This window comes from Spinacia oleracea, chromosome 3 (assembly GCF_020520425.1).
Source record: "Spinacia oleracea cultivar Varoflay chromosome 3, BTI_SOV_V1, whole genome shotgun sequence".
In the NCBI taxonomy this organism is placed as follows: Eukaryota; Viridiplantae; Streptophyta; class Magnoliopsida; order Caryophyllales; family Amaranthaceae; genus Spinacia; species Spinacia oleracea.
In genome coordinates this window covers 96,148,667-96,170,046 of record NC_079489.1, presented here as the reverse complement: position 1 = coordinate 96,170,046, position 21,380 = coordinate 96,148,667, and the positions used below count along the sequence as shown (strand labels likewise).

Genomic DNA, 21,380 nt, shown 5'->3' with positions numbered 1-21,380 from the left:
CACCTCCGCCTCACAATCCCCGGCGATAGGCTGCTGCGCCGCCCCGGGTTCGACCAAGAAACACCCCTCCCGTGCTTTTTCTCTGTTTCGTTCGAACACCCCTTTCCTTTTCCTTGTAGCTCCGCCGCCGCGAAACCACCACCACCGCTGTCGCCTCTCAGCCGTGGTTCCGCAATGCGCCGCCCAGCCGCCACCCCTGTCTCCCTTCTTCCTCCCCTGCTCCTCCTTCGAGCCCTCCCCTCCCCTGCTCCCGTGTTTCCCTTCCCAGAAAAAGAAAACAAGTTCCATTTAGGAACTTTGTTTTATTTATTTCTCAAGCCAAGCCCAAATCACTTAGCCCAATTTTCCCAATGTAAGTTTTGACACCTTGGTCCATTTGCTAAATCTTAGTGTTTTATGAAATAAAATGGTTACTTAAAATAATATTGATTTTATGAAATCTGATTTAAATAATGTTTTCGTTAATTTATGAAATTCAAGTAATATATTCCTGAAAACCGATTTATGAAATTATATTTATCACTAAAATTGGTGTTTAATTATATTTTCATTAAAACTATGAATTTATATATTTCTAACTTTTCTTTTGAAAATTCGTTATTTATAATAATTCGAAATTTCTAAGTTAAATTATTACCATATTAGTAACTAATTCAATTATTTAATATTTTGAAAGAAATTGGACTCGGAGTTCAGGAAGAACGATCCATCGAACAGGAAGTATAAACTACGGGAGGTAACATCTATTGCTAACACCCACAATCCCTTTATGAAATGTGTTTTATGAGATTATGAAATGTGTTTATAATGATATGTTTTTATTGGATTGTGGGATATGAAATGTATTTATAAAGTTTGCTTTATGCATGATGATATTCAAATATGTTTATGAATGATTTTATAAGACTGATGTTTATGAGTTACGAATAAGATACGAAACATGATAAATAAAAGTGTAACCGGTTCTGGCAGTTAGTGGGGTTACTATTTCTAGGTCGTGCACGTACCGCCGTACCGTGGGACACCCAACAAGGGAGAGTGCTCCTTGAGGGTTACCGCAAGCTAAAAGAGAAACTACTTAGGTACGGGCGTATGTCCAACAAGGGAGAGTGCTCCTTGAGGACTATCGCAAGGTGGGAGACGTCCCGCAAGGCTAACTTGTCAGTTACCAAGTAAAAAGAAGGTTTTAAGAAAGATAATGGGAACTATCAAAGTTTCAAGTTATAAATGATGTTTTATTGCATTTATGAAAATGTTTTACTATGTTCTATTCTCCCTGATTGCAAAGTAAATAAAATGAATTGAAATGAGTTTACGCTGTTAGGGTAGTATGTTACTGGGCCTCGGCTCACGATGTTGCTTTTGTTTTAGGTACGAAGAAAAATCGTGGGATGCCTTAGAGTGAGGATGCAACCATCAAATTCACGATCGATGTTTAATAAAGATAACTATGTCATTAGCAATAAAGGGATGTATTATTTAAAGTCTAAGTTTGATTTCATGATTTGAGTTAGACTTTAATATTAATGTTTAATCAGATGTTAAAAGTATTTATTATTAAAGTTTATTTAGTAATTTAAAAAGGTTATGTCGCCTTGTATTTCCCACGAGGGAAATAGGCATGTGATGCTCCGACTAAATTAGGGTTTCCGCTGCTAATTAAAGATAATTAACCTAATTAATGGTGTTTAGAAGTCGGGGCGTTACAGTTTGGTATTCAGAGCCAAGGTTCTGGACCATAAGTGCTAAAACTTACGGGTTTTGCCCGTAATAAAATTCCATAGGTTTTAAGCGAAGAGTTTCAAGAAATAAGTTAAAAAGAATACGTTAAAATCATGCTAAGTTAAAATGAAATGAGTGTGAGTGATAGGAACGGGGAACGCAACGGGAATGTTTTCTTATTATGATTTGCAGAATTTCTTAGTCTAAATTCAAGAAGAAAAGATTATCTGAAGCGTTGTATCCTTGCGATCAGATCGGCGATGACTTCAAGCGGAAATATTCCTATTGAAGGCACTAGAAACGATAATGATGTTAAAGATGGCAATGGTAATCACAAATCTGCATTAGCGATGGAAGGAGTGCAAGAAAGAATTGAAGAATTGCGCAAGGATCCCATTTTCGGGGACACTCCAGGAAAAACAAGCGATAATCGAATGGACTTAATGAGATTGATAATGTCGGAACTTCTGCAAGGAAATCGTCAGAAGCCAAGGTCAGAGCAAGAAGAATGCTCCAACATGTTCAAGAAGTTCGCTTCTCATAAACCCCCTACTTATGATGGCAAGCCAGACCCTACTGAATTTGAGGAATGGATTAGCGATATGGAGAAGTTATTTGATGCAACTCAATGCCCCGAGAAATGGAAGGTCAACTATGCTGTCTTTTACTTGAAAGGAAAAGCCAACCTGTGGTGGAAAAGTGTTAAAGGAATCCAAAATGAGCCTGGTTTTGGTTGGGAAAAACTGACGGAAGCTATGCGGGAACAATTTTATCCCTATTCTCTGCAAATGCAAATGGAATCAGAATTTATCAAATTGAGTCAAGGAAAGAAAAATGTTCTAGAATATGCAGTGAAATTCAATGAGCTTGCTCGATTTTCCCCTGACCTGGTGACTACTGATAGGCAAAGGATGAATCGATTTGAAGGAGGATTAAGCATTGAGATCCGTGATCGTCTTTCGAGTTCTAGAATTTCCACTTTCCAAGAGTTGTACGATCGAGCAATTAACGTCGAAAGAATTATCAAGCTTCGAGAAGAAACATATGGAAAACGAAAAGGGAGCTTCGAAGAAAATCAACCGAACAATAAGAAACAAAATGTCAATGTCAGCTATCAAGGAGGGAATAACGGAAACCAAAGCTTCAACAAGAATCGTGGATGCGCCAAGTGTGGAAGATGGAACCATACTGAGAAAGAATGTCGAATTGGTACGCGAGATTGCTTCAAATGTGGTAGCAAAGATCACCAAATCAGAGATTGTCCTCAAATACATCGAGAGCAAGGTGATAGGAGAAACGATGAAAACAAAGGAAATGGTAGCACTACAAATTTCAACCGTAATCCCCCACGTGGAGCAACTTCGAATGGAAGAGTGTTTTTAATGCAAGGAAAAGACGATGACGCAAATGACAATGACGACTTCGCTAGTATGGAGTAAAGAATGAATGATCTTTTGAAAACGCGTGATCGAACATCTAGAAAAAATAGTCTAAACTAAATGATGGAAATTTTGAAAGTAATATGCGCTAATCAAGTATCAAACTAAGATGTATTACCATCATTAGTTATATGAATGTTATGCTTATGTATGAAATTTTCAACTAAAGAATTATGTGTTTAAGATATGCTTTATGGATTATGTTTATGCTGACATGATTGTATTGGTAATAAATAATCGTTACGTATGAAAGTCGTCTTCGATGGAAGTTCTCCTGAGCTCAGAGTACGAGATTATTATAACAAATGACTTTTACAATTATTTTGACTATTATAATTGTTAGGAAAATATTTATTGTCATTATATCTTTCTTCAGAATTGTATTAAAAACATTACTACTTTTGGTAGAAAAAAAAATAAAAAAAATAATAATAATAATAATAATAAAATAAAATAAAATAAAATAAAATAAAATTTCAAACGGGATCTCACAAAGAAAATTGGGAGCCTAGTCTACGCTAACAAGTTTGCCCTTTTTTTTATGTTCTTTGCTCCTCGATCCTATTTTATGAAGTAAAGTAAAGATACAAAAGACGATGGCGGAATATAATTGACCTTAATGACGATTAAGACCAACATATAATTTTGCCCCTTTTGTATTCTTTACTCTTCGATTCTAGGTCTTGAGTTGAAGCGGAGTCATTAAAGAAGATGGCGGAATGAAGGCTAGACAATGTCGGAATTGGAATGAAATTGTGAGATCTTGGTTTTAAATAAAATATCGTACTTTTATTCAAATATTTTCAACTTTCAACGATCAATTCAAGTTTCGAGGACGAAACTTTTTCTAAGGGGGTAAGAATGTAATACCCCGAAACTTTTAAACTCGTTTATTAAAAATTAATAATATTTTATTAACGTAATTTCGTTTCAATTATTAGAAATAATTTAAAAATTTCGTTATTTTAAACGTTTTTACGATTTATTTTAAATGATAAATTTATAAACGAAAATTTATTTATTTTTCGTTAACGATATATTTTACGAGACTTTGTTTTAATTAAACATTTATATATTTAGTAATTTCCTAAAATAGCAATTAAAATTCAGAAATTTGGCCTAACTACTTGAAATTACTAAAATGCCCCTAAAGGACAAAATTTTCAATTTGCTTCTTCCTCCATTGCCTTCCACGTACATGGAAGAAGGAAGCCATTCTCTCCTTCCTCTCTTCCCTTATTTCAGTCTACATTAATTTCCTTGGAGCCCAAGAACTTTTATTCTTCTAGAAATCCACCTAATTACAAATTGAATCAATTTCAGAATTATTTCAATGCAAAAATCAAATTAACAAAATCAGAAATTTTGTTCCTTTGCTCCCTTCCTGTTCGAACCACTACCCACCACCTTTAACCACCACTCCGTCCGTCACCAATCACCAACCCACGAACCACCAGCCACCGCGTCGACCCCCCAGAACCGCCCCAAGTCACCACCACCAATTCCCCTGTTTTCTCTCTGTTTCGCACACCTCTGCCTCCCTCTTTCTTCGTCGCTGCCGCACCCCCCAGGCCACCGCACCACCTTTTATAACCACCTCCGCCTCACAATCCCCGGCGATAGGCTGCTGCGCCGCCCCGGGTTCGACCAAGAAACACCCCTCCCGTGCTTTTTCTCTGTTTCGTTCGAACACCCCTTTCCTTTTCCTTGCAGCTCCGCCGCCGCGAAACCACCACCACCGCTGTCGCCTCTCAGCCGTGGTTCCGCAGTGCGCCGCCCAGCCGCCACCCCTGTCTCCCTTCTTCCTCCCCTGCTCCTCCTTCGAGCCCTCCCCTCCCCTGCTCCCGTGTTTCCCTTCCCAGAAAAAGAAAACAAGTTCCATTTAGGAACTTTGTTTTATTTATTTCTCAAGCCAAGCCCAAATCACTTAGCCCAATTTTCCCAATGTAAGTTTTGACACCTTGGTCCATTTGCTAAATCTTAGTGTTTTATGAAATAAAATGGTTACTTAAAATAATATTGATTTTATGAAATCTGATTTAAATAATGTTTTCGTTAATTTATGAAATTCAAGTAATATATTCCTAAAAACCGATTTATGAAATTATATTTATCACTAAAATTGGTGTTTAATTATATTTTCATTAAAACTATGAATTTATATATTTCTAACTTTTCTTTTGAAAATTCGTTATTTATAATAATTCGAAATTTCTAAGTTAAATTATTACCATATTAGTAACTAATTCAATTATTTAATATTTTGAAAGAAATTGGACTCGGAGTTCAGGAAGAACGATCCATCGAACAGGAAGTATAAACTACGGGAGGTAACATCTATTGCTAACACCCACAATCCCTTTATGAAATGTGTTTTATGAGATTATGAAATGTGTTTATAATGATATGTTTTTATTGGATTGTGGGATATGAAATGTATTTATAAAGTTTGCTTTATGCATGATGATATTCAAATATGTTTATGAATGATTTTATAAGACTGATGTTTATGAGTTACGAATAAGATACGAAACATGATAAATAAAAGTGTAACCGGTTCTGGCAGTTAGTGGGGTTACTATTTCTAGGTCGTGCACGTACCGCCGTACCGTGGGACACCCAACAAGGGAGAGTGCTCCTTGAGGGTTACCGCAAGCTAAAAGAGAAACTACTTAGGTACGGGCGTATGTCCAACAAGGGAGAGTGCTCCTTGAGGACTATCGCAAGGTGGGAGACGTCCCTCAAGGCTAACTTGTCAGTTACCAAGTAAAAAGAAGGTTTTAAGAAAGATAATGGGAACTATCAAAGTTTCAAGTTATAAATGATGTTTTATTGCATTTATGAAAATGTTTTACTATGTTCTATTCTCCCTGATTGCAAAGTAAATAAAATGAATTGAAATGAGTTTACGCTGTTAGGGTAGTATGTTACTGGGCCTCGTCTCACGATGTTGCTTTTTTTTTAGGTACGAAGAAAAATCGTGGGATGCCTTAGAGTGAGGATGCAACCATCAAATTCACGATCGATGTTTAATAAAGATAACTATGTCATTAGCAATAAAGGGATGTATTATTTAAAGTCTAAGTTTGATTTCATGATTTGAGTTAGACTTTAATATTAATGTTTAATCAGATATTAAAAGTATTTATTATTAAAGTTTATTTAGTAATTTAAAAAGGTTATGTCGCCTTGTATTTCCCACGAGGGAAATAGGCATGTGACGCTCCGACTAAATTAGGGTTTCCGCTGCTAATTAAAGATAATTAACCTAATTAATGGTGTTTAGAAGTCGGGGCGTTACAAGCAGCTTGATGCTTACAGCCAAAATTTGAATATCAATTTACAGCAATCTACATTACTCCTTCGTGTTCGCTAATTTGATCAAAAACTGAGGCAACCAATTTTACTTGCCTCTAAATGGCACTAATTTAAAGTAACTTGGGTAAATATATTCTGATAATGCAGTTAAATTACAACAAACTACAAGTTAGGTGGGATGACACGAGAAGTTCGACTTACTTTTTGGTCTTCTCAAACAATCTGAGATAGATGGGTTCTTGTTCCACTTCAACAGGTTCTGATGATCCTTCAAGATCTTGCGTGGAAAACACAGGTGGCTCATTCATCTACATGTAATACAACAAATAATTATACGTCATGTATACCAATACAAAATTACATTGCTACCTACTAATAGACAATTCCAAAATTACACACCATGTCATAGCATATTCTTGTTGTAGACCTTGAACCATTGGCTGGTGTTTCCGTTAGCCTTAGCTTGTTCTCTGTATTAATTTTGCTAATACGCTACAAGTGCATATGTAAGAAATTCAAAAAAAAATCTTAGTAAAAATAATATAGTACGATTACAAATTAATAGGTAAATTAAACACATGGAAAAGAAATAAACCTCTTGTTTTGGACTACCCCAGTACTCATCAACCAACCATACCCATGCTTCCTTATCAACAGTCGAAGGTTTATTGGCTCTTGCCTGTGCCTTCGTCTTGCCTCTATAATGTGCTTCCTTGAGCCTGAATCTCCAATGTCTATATAAAATAGAACACTGAAAGCTCAATGCTTCAACTACATTAGCACCACCAACCTTCTCGGGTAAATTATACTTCCCCTGCATGACAACCATAAATAATATTCATATAAATTCAGAACTTTTAGATATTCTTGTGTAACATGCAGAATATTCAGTTAGTCCATTCAATTAGTACACAGTGAGCCTACTACACCTTTGGCAGCTCTATATCAAATGTACACAGTGAGTGGCAGCTTTATACCTCAACCTCAATCCACAATAACTTACCAGAATTTTGTCATACAACCTTTGTTTTTGATCTGGATCCATTTTAGCCCAATTCTTGTTATCAAAGCAGTTTATTCATGAAACATATATTATACATGTGCGCAAAAGATATGCTACAAAATTAAAGCAAACATAGACATACACAGAGTTTAAGAGACAAAACTCCTCCACCCAATTGCTACAATCACATATGAACTCATTTGCCTTTTCCCCAACCACACGTCGAAGCTCATCCAAGAAAGTGACTGTAACCTTTTATTCATAATTCATCCCTTCGGGAGCATATTTTATGCCCCTCGTAGGCCCACGCCTCTTGCGGCCAGGAAATTTAAGCCGAAGAGCAGCTTGATCAAGTCTCCGTTGCTGACGGTAAGTCAACTTCAGTGGCTCGGTTTCTTGTTGAGATGGGGCTGTGATGATTGACATTTTCCTATAAACATTCAATGAACATTATATCAAAAGTTAGTGAATCTATATTAATAGTTATTCAAGATATTTTTCTGTAAATAGAAAGGAGATATGCAAATGCTTACCAATTTCAAGGATTAGCATTGATAAATCAAAATAAAACACGCATGTGGACAAATCACAAACTATCTATATATATATATATATATTCACAAATCGGCTATAACAATAGTAATAGTTATCTATATACTTCAATAAAAATCATTATAATTAAAAAAAACATACTTAAAAAAAAGTTGTACTAAAGTCACTATAATTAAATAAACACATTAGAAAAAAAAAAATCATAATAACACCAAGTATTCAAACACAGACTATAACAAAAAAAAAAAAGTAAATTCCCTTGTATGCTAAATTAAAAGTAGTCACTTCAAACATAATTCCTCAAAATTATCAATTGCAGCTCCTCCTAGAATTGTCGCGATTCTTCACACACTGTAAAAACAAGCACCATTTCGCCACTATCAAAATTGTAAATTGTTAATAAACCAAAAATCAAAGGCAAATCATAATTTTATACAATATCCTGATAAACTATACCAGTTGTCGCTCACAAGGATGAGTTGTCATTCACTAGTTGGTGAATCAGTAGAGCTGTCACTTTGAGATCCCTCGTCATCAAGATCATTGTCAAAATCTTGCAAGATAGACTCTGTATCGAAAAACTCATCCTCACTTTCTTCATCATCTTCATTCTCCTCATGTTCACCATCTATTTCATTCATATGATCATCATCTACAATATGAGCATCAACCACCTCAAAGTCAACATCATTTCTCACTAAAGGGATATCTCCATCTTGCTTATCTTCATAGTTGGGTACATGTGATTGTGCATGTTCCCATAATGATTCCATTTCTTGAGCATCTTCGTCATTAGGGAAATCGAAAAAGTTTCGTGGATTAGCTTTAATAACAAATCTCCATTGTGGTTCATTATGACAAGCTACATAGAACAATTGCTCAATTTGAGAAGCTAATGCAAATGACTCATTGGTTTTCAACCTCCGATGAACATTGATAAGCACTGCTCCTAAATTACCTTTTTTGATCCCCCTTTCCTCATCGAACACATCAAACCACTTACACTTAAACAACACAATTTTGGGACTACTTCGATTCTTTAAGGCATCATACTCTAGCACAACAACCTCCTCTAAAATCCCATAGAAATCCTTTTGTCCGCTTTCCTCGTCCCCTTTCACAACTACACCACTATTTTGAGTTTTTCGATTTCTTTGCCGTTTTCTGGTGTGAAATCTAAATCCATTAATGACGTATCCATCAAAAGAGACAACGTTTTTCATCGGTCCACGTGCTAAACACAACAACTCTTCGGTAACTCTAGGATCCTCTTCTTTCCAAAGCTTTGCAATCTATATGTCATTAATAGTTAACAACTAAACAATTAAACAAAATAAAAAGTTGTGAAACAAATAATGCATTCACTTACTCTATTTTCAAACCACTTGCAAAGGTCAATTTTTGAGAGATCGGCTCATTTTCATACTCACTACACATAAAAGTATAAGCACCTACTTAGTTTCATTTATTAAATGAAAAAACGCTATATATCTATATATATAAGAAAAAACTCACGTCAAGAAAGGTTGTGCTTCATCACAGTTAAACAATGCATAAAGTTGAGCTTCTAGTCTCTCTTCAACAGTCATTTGTCTTAGACTAGTCTTCCCCAAAGGCTTGCCCGTTATAGAGAAGATGGACAAGTTATACGGTTGAGAATGACTAATGTCATCATTTCGATCAGGGCGATTGAATATCGTCTCAATCTTAGACATATATCTCGAGCAAAATGTCATACATTCCATTTCAATGTACCCGTTAGCAATTGAAGCTTCCGGGTGAGCTTTGTTCCGCACAAACGACTTAAATGTTCGCATTTCCCTAATAATTAAAAAAAATTAGTACAACAACACTATAAATGTAATTCTACTATAACCATAGCTAACAAAACTCACCTTTCAAAGCGATAAATCCAACGATAATGTACATGCCCTGCTAGTCTAGCTTCATTAGCCAAGTGTATAGGAAGATGTATCATCACATCAAAAAAAGCAGGAATGAATATGGTTCCATCTTGCATAAGGTGATTGCTATGTTTTTTTCCATTTGGTTTAGCTCATCAACCTTTAAGGTTTTAGAACACAATTGCTTGAAAAACAAACTAAGCTCTTGTAAAGGCTCTAGAATATTCTCATCTAAGACACCTTTGAATGTCGGCATAAGTAAATCTTGCATGAAAACATGATAATCATGAGTTTTCATTCCCATTACCTTTCCATCTTGCAAGGAGGCACACCGTGAAATATTTGATGAATAAGCGTCTGGGAAAGCCAATTTGGATAAAAATGTTACTATTTTCCTCCTTTCATTCAAAGTCAAGTTGTAAGGTGCCGGTGGGACTTGCCATTTATTATTCCCAAGTGACTTTGCACGTAACTTGTCATGCATTTTCATGTCTGCTAAGTCCAATCGAGCATTCAGAGAGTCCTTATTCTTTCCCGTTAAATCAAGAATTGTGCCTAAGATAGTTTCGCATACATTCTTTTCCACATGCATCACATCCAAGTTGTGCCGAACCAAGAGATGCCTCCAATAAGGCAATTGGTAGAAAATACTTAGTTTTTTCCATTGATGCACGATATATCTTTCACCTCTCTTACGTTTTCCATTAACCTCTTTTCCAAACTCTACATTTGAGTATCCGCTTAATTGCTCCATCACATCATGCCCTTTTAGATTATCGGGAGGAGGACCCCTTTGCACTTTCCCACCAAACGACCTCTTATTAAGCCTCCATTTATGATCTTCTGGTAGCCACCTTCGATGTTCCATATAGCAATACTTGTGTCCATGCTTCAAATAATGAGATTGTGTATCTAAATGACAATTAGGGCATGCAAGAGCCCCTTTAGTGCTCCAACCGGACAAATTAGCATAAGCTGGAAAGTCATTAATAGTCCACAACAACATTGCCCGCATATTAAAAGTCTCTTTGGAATGTGCATCAAAGGTTTTTGCCCTAGACTCCCATAATTCCTTAAGTTCGTCTATTAGAGGTTGCAAAAATACATCTATATCATTTCCTGGAGATTTAGGACCAGGAATTAATAAAGATAATATCATATTATCACTCTTCATGCACATCCAAGGAGGTAGATTATATGGAACCAACATCACTGGCCAAATACTATATCTACTACTCATGTTAGCCCGGGATTAAACCCATCACTAGATAAACCCAAGCGTACATTACGTGCATCTTTAGCAATGTCGGGAAATATTGTGTCCAAAGACTTCCATGCTTCTGAATCTTCTGGGTGTCTCATTATACCATCATCTTTGTTATCAACTTTATGCCATCGCATATGCCTTGGTAACTTTGAAGATATGAACATCCTTTGCAACCTCGGAATTAGGGGAAATGACGCAAGATTAATTGAGAAACTAGAGTTGTCTTTTGGACATCCACATCCTCATCATCTGAATATTCATCACCACCATGCACAACTTTCTCCTTCCATCTAGGAGCCAGACATTTAGGGCATTTTTCTTCATTCGCAAATTCCTTTCGATACAAAATGCAATGGTTAATACAAGCATCAATCTTTACATAATCTAGCCCCAATGCTCTTGTGTATCTTTTTGCTTGATTAGCATTTGCAGGAAAATGTTTGTCATAATTAAAAGCCCTATGCAAAGACTTCAATAACATTGAAAAAGACTTGTCGGTCCACTTATTGCTTACTTTGTTGTGTAACAATGAGATAATGAACTCTAATCTCTTGTATGTGGTACACCCTGGATACAACTCGGCCTCCATATCTTCCACCAATGTCATTAACTCCTTTGGATATTCATTATTGCCCCCACTTAAACCATAATCAGTAATATTCTCATTATCATCCAACACCGAAGAAGTTGAATTCCACGCATTTGTTGCATCGAAAATTAATGGAGCCAGGTCGTCAAAGGGCATTTCAGTTTCCTCAACCTCCTCGGTCGCCTCTGTGTCAGCTTCATCACTATTATCATATTGCTCATCATTTTCTCCGTGACTAACCCATGGATTATAACTACTATCGATACCATATACTAGTAAGTGACATTGCATGTCTTTTCGATTTTGGGCTAAAAGCAATCTACATTTCAAGCACAGACATTTCAACGGTGTTTTGTTACTTATTTCCTTGAAAGCAAACTGTAGAAAATCATCAACCCCTAATTTGTACGCGGTTGTCCAATATTTCAGCTGTTTCAGTCTTGGTGAGGTGGGGTGCCTCATCCAAAGTATGACAGTCATGGAAAATTTCAAATACGGGCTTTAGCAGGCCATCCTGAACGAAGGGTTCAGGGAAGTCACAGCATGGGTGTTCTTCTCCTTCCCGGACAAACATACCGTTAAGGGTTCTTTGATGTGGGGGAAGAAGGGTGGCTTGTTTTGTCTCGGCTAGCTTAAGGCGTAGCCTAGATAAGTGGTCAGCAATATCTTCCTCCGTTGGTTCATAGCTTAGGCCAAAGGGAGTAGATTTGTTAGGTGGGGGATGGAACATGTAGTTCTTCTTCCTTATGCCCAATGGAGTTCCCGGGAAATAGCCTTGAGCTAGCAATATTTTAGGGATGACCCGGGATGCATGCGGATCTAGAAATGCTAAATTATAGTCCTCAATGACTTGGATGGCTTCATCCACTTGAAAACTGTAAAGGTCTTCTGCAGTTTCGGCCGTTCCAACCATAGTACAACTGACGTCGAGAGAAGGTGCGCGTATTTCCAGAATTACCCCGTTATGGTTAAGTTTAACCATTTGGTGCAAGGTAGAAGCCACACCTCCTAAGTCATGGAGCCAAGGGCGTCCAAAGAGGAGGTTGAAAGTGGGATTGATGTCGATTATTTGAAACTCCGTGGTATGTGCCACGGGCCCAGTTTGTATTGTGAGGTTGATTTTTCCCAACACAGGCCTTCGAGAGTTATCATAAGCTCGTACCCCTTGCGTGGAGGTTTGGAAGCCATCGCTTCCTAGCCCCAAGCAATGGGCGGTTCGCAATGGGCAGACATTTACCGCTGAACCGTTATCTACGAGTGCTAGGGGGATGTTTTGTCCTTTGCATCCAACCACTAGATAGAGGGCCTTATTGTGGGTGCCTCCTTCTTTAGGTAAGTCTTTGTCAGTAAAAACTATTGCTTTTTCCTTAGCATCTCTTGTGACGTGGTTAACCAACGAGTCAGGTGTGATATCCATAGGGACTGAGATGAGGTCAAGTGAGCGAATAAGTTTTTCACGATGTTCCTTTGAAGTGCACATGAGATCCCAGATGGTAATCTCGGCTTTAGTTCTTTCTAGTTGCTTCAAGAGAGGATTTTCGATGACTTCTGCGACGGTGGTGTGCCGTATGTTTTCAGGAGTCTGTCTGACTGGGATGTCGTCTCCGGGAGGTGGGCGAATATCATGTTGGTATACCCTTCCGGACCGAGTGAGATTGTCAACTTCGGACTCTTGAGGGGTGGTGTCAATGGGAGCATGCCCGGGCCAAGTTTCAGTAAAGAGGTCCTGGCCCGATACTTGAGACAGGTAGACATCTTCAGCGTCATCATCCCACACACCGCACACTTCTTTCTCGATTTGATCCATAGGGACCATGGCGAGTGGTGCATCTTGAGGCGTAATATACACCATAGGGTCAAATTTCTTATTTTCTGGTTGATCGAGAGAGATGTGACAAGAACCGAGTGGGCTCTTGTTGTTGTTGGGTTAGCCAACGTTAGGGAGAGGTATTACTTCATCCTCTATCATATCCTGGATCGTGTTTTTTAGATTCCAGCAGTTTTCAGTATCGTGCCCATTTCCCTGATGGAATTTGTAATAGGTGCCCTCGACCCAATATTTATTTTTTAATGAAGAGTCGGGTGTGGGGCCTATGGGCCTTAGCTTTCCTTGATTGGTTAGTCTTTGGAAGGCTTGTACTAGAGTCGACCCGAGTGGGGCAAACTTTCGATCTCGGGTCCACCTTCCAGGGCTCCTTCGGGTTGGGGTTTCTTCTACGGCGTGGACCTCTTGGGCTTGAGGCGTGTGGCCCCTGTTGTAGGTGTTACTTTTGTATGCAGGCTTGCTTTGTACTGTTTTTGCGAGGTCATCCTCGATCTTTATTCCTACATCATAAATCCTTTAGAAGGTATCAACGCCCAAGTACCTAAGGTGTTGTTTATAAGCTGGGTGCAGGTTGTCAATGAATTTTTGGACAAATTCAGTTTCAGGAGGCCTATTGATTAGTTGGGCCGCTTGGTCTCTCCATCTAGCAAAATAGGTCGTGAAACCTTTGTTTTTCTTTTGGAAGAGGACTTCCAACTCGCGCATGGTGACTTGAAAATCCATCACTACGCCATAAACGTCAATTAACAGCACCTAATTAATAGCATTTTTCATAAAACGCTATTATTTATATCAAATAACAGCGTTTTATTTTTTATTGCTGATAAAAAGCATCTTTCAATAAAACTGTGGCACTTTAATTTTATTTACGAATTGAAATACACGACATTCCCAGTTCCAGACTTGCACTCCTTCCCACCCCTTTCTCCCTTCTATCTCCCACTACTTTCGGTTGGTTACACACTTACACCTTCCTTCTCATTCTCTCCACAATCTCAATTAGAGCTGGCAAAATTTGACCCAACCCACCAACCCAACCCGAACCCAACCCAATAATAAAAGGTTGGGTCAAGATTTTCAACCCGTTTAATTAAATGGGTCAACCCAACCCAACCCGTTTAATTAAATGGGTTGGGTCAGGTTGAAATTTTCAACCCGAAAACAACCCGCCTAACCCGTTTAAGTTCAAGCAAGTATGTAATATAGATCTGTAGAATGTGATTTGAAAGATTTTATTTCTCATTTTCTCTTCAACATTGAATAATTATTTGACGTTTTGATTCATGTTAAATACATATTGAAGTATTACTTTTTGCTATGAGATATGCCATAACAAAATCACCTCGCAATTCTATAGTCAAATCAATTTACACTTAAAAGTGGGAAAAAAAATTAAGCGAAAAAAATTAAGCGGGTCAACTTCAGGTCAACCCGTTTATAGTTGGGTTGGGTTGGGTTGAAAATCTCAACCCGTTTAATTAAACAGGTCGGGTTGGGTTGGGAAAATCTCAACCCGTTTATAAATGGATCGACCTGATTTCGACCCAACCCAACCCATTGCCAGCTCTAATCTCAATTACTCAATCAAATTCATCAAACAAACAACAAAAAAATGTCTCTCTCGAAAACTGCATCTGCATCTAATGCTTCTGTTCACTCCACTTTCTCTTCCAGATATGTTCGGGCCTGTCTACCCAGGTATTATTTTCGATCCATACAATCTGAAGATTATATCTCTACCATTGATCATATTTGTGGTAAATTATTGATTTTGATTTTGTAATTGGAAAAAAGGTTAAGATTTCAGATAGATCGATACTGATGGAAGCAACTTATCGAATCCAAGGTTGAATTTGGTGAAATTGAAGGATTTCCTTCAATCTAAAACTAGGGTTTCTTAAATGGGCTTCTTCTCTGTCGACTTCTACTTCTTATCTAGGGCACATAGTTCCCGACGGATGTGCGGTTGAATTATCAATTGTGAGTATGTATTTTAAATTAGCAATTAAATTTTTCTTTCCAGGTTTTTATCAATTGTAACTAATTTTTCTAGTTTCATATAACAATTTGATATCCTGGTTTACCAATTCTTCATACTTGATGTTGGAGATTTGCTTGGTTTCTGATAATATGATTTCAGAAATATTCTTTTAGGAATTAGACCTTAACTAGGTTTATCAGTTGTTGCTGCAACTTTGTTGTTGTTGTAATTGTTATCGTTGTGTTTGTTGTTAGTTGATGTTGTTGAAGGTGTCATTGTTCATATGTTTGCGTTATTGTGTAGTCACAACTCACAATTTCTTCTTGTTTCTCAGCTATCCAAGTGCTTAACGGTTGTGGATCAAAGGGAAATTAGCACTAACAATAAAATCTATGCTGACTAGTTTGGGGATTTCATATGATTGTAGGTGATAGATACACCAAGTAGCTTTTTGAGCAAAGAATAATTCAAGAATACTATCTAATGTTTGACACTGAGTTTTTATTCATGAGATGGTGAGTGTTCTATCTTTGATTAGTGTTTATAATGTATTTGCCTCAAAACAAATAGCAGGTCCATGGTGGTTATTGCATATAGTTTTAACTTTTAAGATGGGTTTGAGGAACTCTAATGAATCCGGTTCCGAATATGATTGGGGTTGGATGAAGGATATTCTTTAATTTGTCTCACGTTAATACAAGGTTGTCTGAATTGCATTTTTACATTTCAATCTGCCTATTTTCATCTCTAATTTTTTCTGCATTCCGTCTCTGTCTGAACCCTATTCTTCCAACCTTGAATTGAATGTTGCCTTTGTTACTTTTTGAGTTTTATATGAGTGGCAACTGGCAAGATGAACTTAGAGTCGTTAGCGCTAGAATTGCCACTAACACAATACTGCAAACCTATATGTATGTGGTGGTGCAAGCTGTTTTAAGGAGCATATTTGAATTTTGCTATTTATGCTGAATTTGAGTAAAAATCCGAAATGTTGTATGTGGGTTAGATATTGAAACATTCACGATTCAGTAGTTCTGTATGTTATATAATGTGGGCAGCATGTCATTTTTTGCTGCTTCTTCCTCTGCAATGATTCTATGGTTCTTCCAAGGTCCTGCCTCAAAGGGAGAAATTTTACTAAGTAAATTTTCTTGTATAATACAATTATTGGTCTGTTTACTTTCATCTTAAGTGGTATACCTGTAGTGAGTCCATCTATAGTTCTGTATCACCTTCATGGGACGCTCTGATCCAAGTTCTTAAGAGATTCGTGTTTCTATTTTCTAGCTAAGAAAGGGTGCAACTTTAATTTGTTAACCACAGTCCATACAAGTTCCCTCCATAGTTGTTGGTCTCTCATACAATGAAACCATGGGTAAAAGGAGGGGATGTGGGGGTTGGGGGGGATGGTTAGCCACTTGCAGTGAGAGTCAATGCTAGAGATTTGAGGTCAACACTAGGAAACCGGCAAAATTTCCTTCCTTGCAAACAAAACCATTTATAAGGGCCTTAATTTTCCACCTTTTTTTACAGGGTCCTTTCTGACAAAAGTGTGTTTATAAAGGTCATATATGAGAAAGTTTCCTTAGAAAAAGATCTCTCGTAGTTAACAAATTTAAAGGTACACTATTTTCCCAACCCCTTCGGGATTCTCAAAAACTTAGATGTAATGATGAGGTGGAAAGTAGTAGTTTTCGGAGTGATGGTAAATCATATCCGGAGTAATTGTTGTAAGTGTCAGAGGCTCAGAGCTATGAGTTAGTTTGGGCACATGTATTAGTTTCGGGCACATGTATTAGTTTCGGGCACATGTATTAGTCATATTCAGTTTGAATAATTAAGTGGAGTTTCAGCCTCTCAGAGTCTCAGGTTCTCAACCAGTTTAAATGAGGTCTTAATTCATTGCCTCCTAGATACATTTGTCCTTTAAATTTCCTAGGAAAATTCTTTTCTTCACACTTGTTTTTTTTTAAATGTCAAAGGTTGTTAGTCATACTTAGAAAACTTGAAGGGGTATGAATTTTAATTTGAAGGCATCAAGGGGTACCTGCAATTAAAACGATCTTAAGAACCAGTTTATTCAAAATAATTCAATAAGAAAGAAGCAAGACATTAGAGCATGTACTGGAGATTCTTGGAATAGTTCGTTTCAGTTAGAAGTGGATCTGAAAACAGTCTTCAGGCTATCTGACGCAAAACTTATTAAACTGTTTCAGGGTATAAGAACAGTGGAGTTAGATGCTGAAGGTCTTGAGCTGCTTCAGCAACGTCGTCGTTTCGAAGAGCCTTATGAGACGGTTGTGAGATTAATTCCAATAATATCAGATGTTAATCAAGTGATGATATGAGATTAAAAGGGTTGGGAGAAGAAACTATTGTTAATGAAGCCTTTGATAAAGGGAAGAAATCTTGGATTGATCAATTGAATCTTGGAATAGCACCCACTAAACTTCATCTTTTTTAGGTACAAGGGTGATGCTACTAAAGAACTTAAGTGTGAAGGGCAGATTGCTTAATGGTACTACTGGTACAATTATAGGTTTTAAAAAGTCACGTAAGAGCGATGTTGCGAAGATATGTGAACATAAACTTTTGCCATTTTGTAATTTTAGTGTGTTAAATTTAAGTTAATAGAATTATATAACATTTATAGTTCTTTGTTTTTTTCGAAGATAATAGATTGTTGTATATTATTTTTAAGTTATGAGACAGTGAGACGCACATTTGATATGATAGAAATGAAGTTAGATCGTATATATCATTTCAATTGTTAAATTATCATAAGCTTTAAAATTGTTTCTTTTATTTTATATTACAGGTATTTTATTAAATAAAAAACCATAACAAAAAAGAGAACCACGAAAAATACAGATTTCGTTCACAAATATCATCGTTTTTAGTTAAATGCTACTAATTTTATTCATACTAAATTGGTTGTTGAGTGCGTTAAAGTTTTCGTCATAAGAAGAGATTTGACAGCGCTTATATATTGAATGCTATTAAATGTGGCAACATCAACAGCGCCTATTAAAAGCGCTATTATGTTTTTAACAGCGCTAGTAATTCACAGCGCTTTATAAGCGATGTGTTTAAATGAAAAAAGCGCTGTTAAAAGCTTATTTTGTTGTAGTGCATGTTTGACGAGTATTGCTTGATGAAGACATTGACAAAGTCCTCCCAAGTGGGGAAGATCTTAGGGTCCTGGTGGTAGTACCATTTGAGTAGCACAGGTTCCAAGGACAAAGGAAAGGCAGACAAATACATGGACTTGTCCACACCTTTCAAGTTCATGGCATTCACAAAGCTCAAGAGATGATCACGGGGATTGTCCGTGGCTTTGAACTTTGGTAAGTCAGATGAACTGAACTTTTCCGGTAGTTTACCGGGAAAAGGTTTAGGATCGAGGGAGAAATACTTGTTCCCCATGGTTTGCTGCAGAACCATTTTTTCGATCTTCTTCTCGTTATCGAGGTCATTTTTGGCTTGAGCAGCCGCTAAGGATTCGTTTTCCATTTTCAGTTGATTCATAAGTTGGGTCATTTGGACCATTTGGTCTCGTAATTCTTCCATGGACGTGTTTGGGGGTGCGAATCGAGGTTGGGGAAGCGGAGATCCTTGAAAGGGGGAATGACGGATGGAGCTTGGAGTTGCTAGACCTTGTGTTGGTGATGTAGCTTCGAGACGCACTAACCTTTGATTTTTAGATCGACGCCAAGTGGCAGAACCAGGCCTATGCATAAGACAAGCTAAAGTTTAGGCCCAAAGTTAAGCATTACTTAGTCTAGACTTCTGACTCTTTGTATTGGTTTTCTATTCTCACTTTTGTTGGTACACTTTTGGCTCTTCTTTTGGTCATTCTTTGGATTTTCGAAACATTTGCCCGTGTGACATTCAAAGTTATTTTAATTAGCATGCTCGGTTTTGGTGCCAAACATTGTCGTCATAGGAGGCCTAATGACGGCACAAGGAGTTGTTTATTTTATAAGTCGTTCTTAGAACCGAGTGCCTTTTTTCATACGTCCTCGTAGCAAATTTGTTATAATTTTTTTTATTGCTACGTATACTTTATGCGCGGGTACCGAGGCTGCTGTGCCTGACCAAAAGGCCAGGCAGCAACTTCAGCGCCCAGCAGGGGCGTTGAAAATGATTGGCGCCCAGCCAGGGGCGCTGAAAATGCGTCCCTGACTGGTACTCGTATTCTGTTCGTCTATCCTTTTTTTCGTACATACGACTTAATTTTGCGTGCTTGCCTAATAACGTCCTTTACGCGTTGTGCAGCGTTGTGGAATCCGTCACAGGCTGTCCTGGACGTCACTTATTTTTTTGGCGATCGCCCGGGGCTGCGGAACACGTATTTTGGTATAACTCTTTGGCCAATTGGTGTTTATGAATGTTTGGGCAATTTTTAGGGTCGTTGGTTTTCTAGTATTATTTGTCACACACAATCACTTAATTCTCTACACACAACTAACATTACAACATGAAGCAAAATAATATGTCACGTAGTTTATGATAGGCTTCTATGGGTAATATTTGCGCCGGCTTGGTACCTCCTCTATCCTCGATCCAACACATGCCCCGGTCGGGGAAGTGCATTCACGAGCGAATTTCGTCCCAAGAGGCCAATCACGATGTAAGCCAAGGGGGCATGCACCAATGAGAGGGACCTAGTGGGCGAGCGATTTGGTTTGGGATAGGTGTACTACTAGCGAAAGTGCCGAGTGGACAACATTCGAAGCGTATGCACCCCCCGGGTGGCGATGGGTATCCTTATTCCCAACTCCCGAGATGAAACATGCCAAGGGAGCCAAGATTCGTTATGCGGTTCTGTCCGTTCACATTAATATGCTGATTTAAGGTCGTCCCAACTTGATAGGGAAATAAACGCGGGGTAGGATCGTTTCACCCTTCGGCTATTTTGATTACCTACGAGCACGAGTATTTCATTAACATCCCCAGCGGAGTCGCCACTGTGAGGGGGTCGAAAAAGCACGAGGCTAATGCGTGACCTCGTCCCTCGTGGGCGTGACGTTGTCAGATCAAGTGTAATTGGATTTCCTATGAGTTTACACCCAATCGACTAGTAATATAGGATTCGCCATTTAGTTTTTAACGACAATGAGAAAAACTGACAAAACCCGATTATCGTGACATAAAGAGAGTGCCATTATGTTCGACCACGACGGCCATAGGTTCCCTTGTGATCCCTGGTGTGGGGATCGCTCAACGTACACCCGCAGGGCAGAGATTGAGAGTTCGGGGGACTGTAACTACCGAGAGGAGTGCTCATCGATAATACTCCAGAGGCAGGTTATCCTTACTAGCTCAGCATAAATAATTGAAGGGACATGCGTTAAACTATTAAACTATTCTGAATTGATTTTAGCAATATGCAACACATAATACTACATCAATCGTGATTATCTTATTTAGATTGATTTAAGGTACCTAGCATGATAATTCAATTGTCCAAGGTATTATCTTATTAGGCGTGATAGATCAATCAAATTAATAGTTTGACAATTTTATAAAAGGGTGATGAAAGCGATTAAATCATATGAGGGACACATTACAACGCACCCTTGAGAGGTGCGTTGTGGTTTTCAGAAAACTAACCACTTGGCTTTGCTATTTCTCCTTTTATTTAGCGAATCTCGGGTTTCTAAGCAATGTTCCGGTATTTAGGCTTAATTCATCAAGCTACAAGGGGCAGGATGCGTTCTGTTCGACTTTTTGGTCGATTGCGACAGAACGCTGGATCAATTTCGCAGCGTGGGGCT

At 37.9% G+C, this 21,380-nt stretch overlaps 1 long non-coding RNA gene across 5 annotated transcripts; it reads left to right on the top strand.

Annotated features, from left to right (window-relative positions):
* The first annotated feature begins 15,178 nt into the window (after window positions 1-15,178).
* Window positions 15,179-18,354, top strand: LOC110798544 (uncharacterized). Of its 5 annotated transcripts, none has more exons than XR_002536103.2 (4): window positions 15,179-15,317; window positions 15,414-15,599; window positions 16,028-16,115; window positions 17,817-18,354. It is a non-coding gene; the product is annotated as an uncharacterized lncRNA (long non-coding RNA). The 5 variants fall into 5 exon arrangements; XR_002536097.2 differs by having other exon boundaries at window positions 15,935-16,115; XR_002536104.2 differs by having other exon boundaries at window positions 15,414-15,603.
* The last annotated feature ends 3,026 nt before the right edge of the window (window positions 18,355-21,380 follow it).